Below are 6456 nucleotides of genomic sequence, written 5' to 3'. Positions count from 1 at the left end.
GGCTGCCTGGCTACCTTCGCGGCATAGGTCAGCGCAAGCTGGCCGCGTCTAAGACGGAGGGGAGGTACTCCCGACTCTACCTCTAGGCGCTCGGTGCGAGTGCACTTAAGGGCTCCAAGACAGACGCGTAAACATGCATTCTGCACAACATTCAAACCTTTCAGAGTTGAGCTCGTTGCCGAGCCATACACGATTGACCCATAATCTACTTTAGATCTAATCAGGGATTTATATAACATCAGTAAAGACTTTCTATCAGCTCCCCATTTGTGTCCAGAAATGCACTTTAGTAAATTAAGTGCTTTTTGACATTTATTCTTTAACTGACCAATGTGGTCTTTCCAATTTAATCTACTATCAAAGAGTAGACCAAGAAATCTAGCTGAATTTTAAATATTTAGGTATTGGATGGTTGTCTAGAGTTAGCCTGATGTTGGGCTTTCTCCTATGTGTAAAAACCACGCCAATACTCTTTCTTATGGAAAACTTAAAACCCCACTGGAGGCCCCAGTTATGAATCATATCCAGTGCCAATTGGATCTGATTTGCCGAGAACTCTGCATTATTGCTGGAGTGCCATAATGCACAATCATCGGCGTACAGTGAGTATTTAAGATTCCGAGGAGGAGATGGTAAAATGTCATTTATAATACATAAAAATAATGTAGGAGACAAGACACTTCCTTGTGGGACCCCGTTTGCCTGGACAAAAATGTCCGAGAAAGTGACGTTGTCAGAAAATAATTTGACAGAAAACGTTCTGTCAGAAATGAAATTTTGGATAAAACAAGGCAAGTTTCCACGTAATCCGAAAGCATAAAGTTTTCTGAGTAGGCCATGTCGCCAAGTCATGTCGTAGGCTTTTTCTATGTCTAAAAATACTGATATCAAAAAATGCTTTTTGGCAAATGCCTCATGAATATGACTTTCCAGTTTTACTAGCTGATCGAGAGTTTGGCGTCCCTTTCGGAAGCCGCACTGCTCGTCAACTAGTAAATTTCTGGTATTTAAAAAATGCAATAGCCTACTATTAACAATTCTTTCCATGACCTTGCATAAGCAGCTTGTCAACGCAATTGGGCGGTAAGAGATGGCGGATCTGGGATTTCCCCCTCCTTTCAATATGGGAATGATGTGGGCGAAGTGCCATGAATTTGGAAAAGTCTGGCTTTTCCAAATATCATTGTACACTTCTAGCAACTTAATCATGTCATCATGATTAAGATGCTTTATCATCTCATATCGAATCTCATCGGGGCCTGGGGATGTTCCTCTACAGGCTTCTAGGGCTCGGACAAGCTCATTTATTGTAAGGTCTTTATTGTAATCAAAATTATCTCCTGTGGCAAAGTGAATTGGTTGCAGCTCGGCTGCTTCCTTGGTGGTCAGGAATGCAGGGTTGTAATTTTCCGAGCTGCTTGTATAAGAGAACTGCCTGGCGATTGTGTTAGCAATGTCTCTAGGTTCATCATAATTATTTCCCTCATGTAAGATGTTTCTGATTTTTATTGATTGTTTTTTTCTATTGATTCTATTGACTGTGGACCAAACCTCTGAAATTTTAGTATTGCTGTTTATCGTAGAGACAAAGCTTCGCCAGGAGTCTCTTTTGGCTTGTCTGATTGTTCTACGAGCCCTAGCTCTCGCTTGTTTGTATTTGCGAAAGTTCTCATTTGTGATATTATTTTGGAAAAGCCTGTAGGCCCTATTTCGTTCACATAGCGCCCTGCGGCAATCTGGTGTCCACCATGGAACTCTATGCTTAACGCTATCTGTCGAAGTCTTAGGTATGGTTGCCATTGCTGCATTTATAATACAATTTTGAACACTGTTATTTTATCATCAATGGTTTCTCCAACAACTTCGAGCTTGACGCTCCTTGTGAAGGCGACCCAATCTGCTCTTTTTACGTTAAATTTGGGTGCTGAAGGCGTCCTCGTGGTGTCGCATGAATATTGAATACAAATAGGAAGGTGATCGCTTCCCAACGAGTCGTCAATGGTGTGCCACAGGCACTTGGCTGCTAGTGTTGAGGAAACCAGTGATAGGTCTATAAAGCTCAAATTACCGGTATTATCGTCTATTCGCGTTGGACTACCATCATTTAGAAGAACCAGATCAGAGTCGTTGATCAACTTAACTACTTGCTCACCTCTACCATTCACCCGTGGGGAACCCCATGATGTATGACGAGCATTGAAATCTCCTAGAATTAATTTATTGTTTGGCAGACTGTCCTGAATAGCAAAAAGCTCATCATAGATTAACCTTTTATCAGGTGGACAGTAAGCTGAGCATATAGTCAGATACGTGTTATTGAATTTTACTTTGCATGCGACGTGTTCCAAAGTAGAATTAATCGTCACTTCAATGAAAGGGAGATTCTGGTGGATGTACATGGCGACTCCGCCTCCACCCCTTCCCTCTCGGTCTTTTCTACAAAGATGGTAGTTTCTTAGCGATACGACCTCGTCAGAGACTTGGTCGTTTAAATGGCTTTCTTGTAGTACGATAATATCGGGAGCATAGGACGAGGCTAACAATCTAAGAGAGTTTACTTTTGATCTAAGACTTCGACAGTTCCATTGTATGATGGTATACGCGTGGATTACGTTTTATGGGGTTTGGAAGTGCCTTGTCCGGTGGTTTTTATTTTCTTTTTTTGGGAGGGAGGCGCCTCCTCCTCTCCCTCGCTTCCCGAGGGCCTCTCTCGGGAATTTTTGGAGACAGTAGTCTCCATGGCCTGCTCCCCTCCACCAGAGAGACGCCCGGCGGAGGATGATCTGCTCTTACGAGCAGAACTACCACCAGACGAAGTTCTAGTGGGGGTCGCCTGTACGAGAAGGTGCGATCCGGATTGTGATTTGGTATCGACCTCCTTAAGATGCTGTTTTTGCTGGGTTGATTCAGCAATTTCTTTAATTGTCTTATTCAATTCTTTGATCTGATTCATTAAGTCCTTTACCGTTTCTTTTAATTCTGCAATTTCCTGATCTTTAACTGCGAGCTGCTGATTAACACTGCTTGCACTGGAAACAGTGTTAGTTACTGCTGAGGCGTAAGAAGTATTGGGTTTGCTTGTCAAACCTTCCACTTTCTTCTTGGCCTCACGGTAGCTAACATCGTGTTCTCTCATGTATGCTAATGTCTCAGTCTCCTTCTTCAGGCTACTGCAATCAGCAGAGCCTGACTGATGGGGACCTCCACAGTTAGCACACTTGAGTGTCTTTTCCGTGCATTCAGTGGTATCGTGATCTCCAGTACATTTACCGCAAGTGAATTTGTTAGTATCCTTATCATTGCATCTTAATGAGGTGTGTCCAAATTTTTGGCATCTATTACACCGCATTGGCTTTTGAATGTAAGGTCGTACTTGAACAATCTCATATCCGATTTTGACAGTACTTGGAATTTTATTTGAAGCAAAGGTCAAGAAACACAATCCGGTCTTTGTTCGCGCATTCCCATCTTTCTTGGTCATGCAATTTACGTCCACAACGTTTTGGTCATTCATGGCATCAAGAATTTCGCTTTCTTCCATTGTCCTCAAATCCCTGTGAAAGATTACTCCCTTACAGGTATTTGGGCCAACAGGAATAGTTACTTTTACTGTAATGTCATGAATCTGCGTCAGCTTAAGTAAATCGTTAACCTGAGACTTAAATTGCACTTTCACAAGGAGGCTACCATCTCGCAACTTTCGGACAAAATCAAAACTGCCTCCCACTTGACCATCAAGGACCTTCTTAATGATAAAGGGGTTGACATTCTGCAAGGATTGATTTTCTTTCATGCAACGGATGTTCACGCACCTTGCGTTCTGGGGAGGGATATTAATGTGTCGTCTGGGTCGGTCATTGGTCGGGGTTCCATTACTGGTCAAAGTGGTCTTAGAATGGTTCTGAGTCGCCCCTCCTCCTTGGGGAGGAGGAAGGGTAGCCGGGGAGTCAATCATACTGGGTATCGGACCAGGTCCGAACCCTGGGCCAAAGCCCGTTGTCCTGAGGGGACTACCTTTTCCCTTAACTTTTGGATCAACCTAATCCCAATAGCTAAGAGAGGATAAAATAAAACACGTCTTTTAGTTAATCGTCCTCACCCCCCCTTAGTGGAAGCCTGGTTGCGTTCTCCAGTACCAACTAAGGGATCGGAGTTGTGTGTAAGACACCTTCCAACCGCCGAACCTGCCTAGTGCGAGGGACGGTAAGTTGGTGCCCACCCCCCAAGCGAATACAGGAGCTCACAAGGAGACTCCCGTAGGCTCAGGAAAGTCACACAGAAATATGGAAAAATTTAGGAGGAGAGAAAAGTTGCGCCCAAAGGACGCCCCAGACTACTGGGCCTCCCTACCCAGGGGTCAGCCCGTAAGGGCTACCCTGTGGTAGAAGAGAGCTGCGGGTCTGGGGTGGGGGCTGACTACTCCTACTTGTAGTCTCGTGTCACCTTCAAAATAAAGCACTGAAGGTGCAGGCAAAGCAGAAACACTGTAAACACAGTACTTTACTTTATTCTCTTACTTTACTTAACAGAGAAACAATAATATCTAGCGAGACTAGAAGCCCTGAGACAGGGTAGTTCCAGCGGCACCAGATTTATTATTTATTGTTTCTGTGTTTTTTAGGGGACAGTGTGAGCTCATCAAGATCTCATACACGAGTGAAAATGAGGCTCTGTTTCGTTAAGGGGCTGAGAGCGGAATGAAAGGACTCACAGAAATACTCGCACACCTTGGCGATTCCTGCCGATAGATGTCGCGCATTGTCGCATCGTAAGTGAGTAAAGGGCGCCATCTATTGAGTGTAAAGTGTAGATGTTTGTAGGGCGCCATCTATTGAGTGGAGATTTCATTCAGTAACGGGGGTAGCGTCCTACCCTGAGGAAGATATGCGACACGGGGTCCACAGGAGTAGTCAAACGGACTTATCTGTGTATTTCTCATATATTCCAATACATATTGCGTAAAAGGATGTATATGATACCACACAGCTTCCCTGATTTACTTTATGCCCTCCCTTTCCCTCTCCAGATTGTGGGGTGTAGGGGGTGGGGGTCGCGCAATAAATCTTATGTATCTATGAAGAGCAGAGCGTGAGCGAGTGTTCATTTGATTATTTGCTTTATACTTGTATTGATTTTTTCTGGGGGGGAGGGGGGGTACCTGCCTTTTCTTGCTATGCTTATCTATTGATCCTTTTATCTGATAGTTCTCTTAGTCAAATCTCAGTCTCTCCCTCACCCCCCCCCCCACTCTCTTGGTCTCTTTCCCTTTCAAATATCTCCCTTCCCCCCCCCCTCTTTCTCTCTCTCTCTCTCTCTCTCTCTCTCTCTCTCCTTCCCTCTCTCTCTCTCTCTACCCCTCCCTCTCTCTCTTCTCTCTCGGTCTCTCCCTCGATCTCTCCCTCTCCCCCTCTCTCTCAGTCCCTCCTTTTCTCTCTCTGTTCTCTCTCGGTCTCCCCCCCCCCCTGTCTGTCGATCTCTCCTTCCCCCCTTTCTCTCGGTCTCTCCCTCCCCCCTCTCTCTCGGTCTCTCCCTCTCCCCCTCTCTCTTGGTCTTTCCCTCTCCCCCTCTCTCTCAGTCCCTCCCTTTCCCTCCCTCCCTCTAATTTTACTTTTTTTCTTCTTTTTTTCATCACTGGTTCTCCTATGCAAATATCTCGCTGCCTTCTCAAGGTTTCCAAGTTCTTCTGAAGATTACGCGTTTTTTACTTCCTCTCTATGACAAAGCTTTGTCGTTTCTCTGTGGTCTTATTCTCCCTCTCTTGTGTTCTGCTCTTATCTCATTTTTTTATTTGTGTTTTCATGTCTCGTTTCGATTTTGAGTGTTTAAATTCTTTTCATTCATAATTATTTTATGTCTTTTTTTCTCTCGTTAGTTTCAATTTGTAGTGTTAACCGTGTTGTCTCTTGTGGTATATCGTTTAGTGTGTCTTTGTAAATTGTCTGCTTTTGTTCTTATATTTTTCATGTTTCTGACTATTCTTTTTTTTTCTTCCTCTCTTATTATTCTTTATCTTCTTCTGCTCCACCTTCTCCTCTTATTCTCTTTTTCTCCTCAGCTTATTCTTCCACGTCCTTTTCCTCCTTTTGTAATTCTCTTCCTTCTTCTCCTCTTCCACTTTCTCGTCCTCCGTCTTATTCCTCCTTACTCCTGCTCCTCATTCTTTACATCTGTTGCATAACCATCATTTCCCCCATCTCCTTTTCTTTATTTTGCTTATCCACCTCCTCCCATTCGCTCCACCCATCTTGCAAAGCGCATTTTTCCAAGTATTCCCTCACCCCCCCCTCACCCTACCAGGTACCCAACCCCAACCCCTAGCCACACCCTCAACACACCCTACCCCAACACAACACAAATCACAACACCCATCACACAAACACAACACAACACCATACTTGTCCACACCAACGCTCTCTCCACCATCTGCATCACAGCTGGTTATCGTCTCACTGGTAT

Source organism: Penaeus japonicus, unplaced genomic scaffold, assembly GCF_977035675.1.
Source record: "Penaeus japonicus unplaced genomic scaffold, GWHDUDI00000001_assembly GWHDUDI00000017, whole genome shotgun sequence".
Classification (NCBI taxonomy): Eukaryota; Metazoa; Arthropoda; class Malacostraca; order Decapoda; family Penaeidae; genus Penaeus; species Penaeus japonicus.
Note: the sequence above shows the minus strand (reverse complement) of the source record.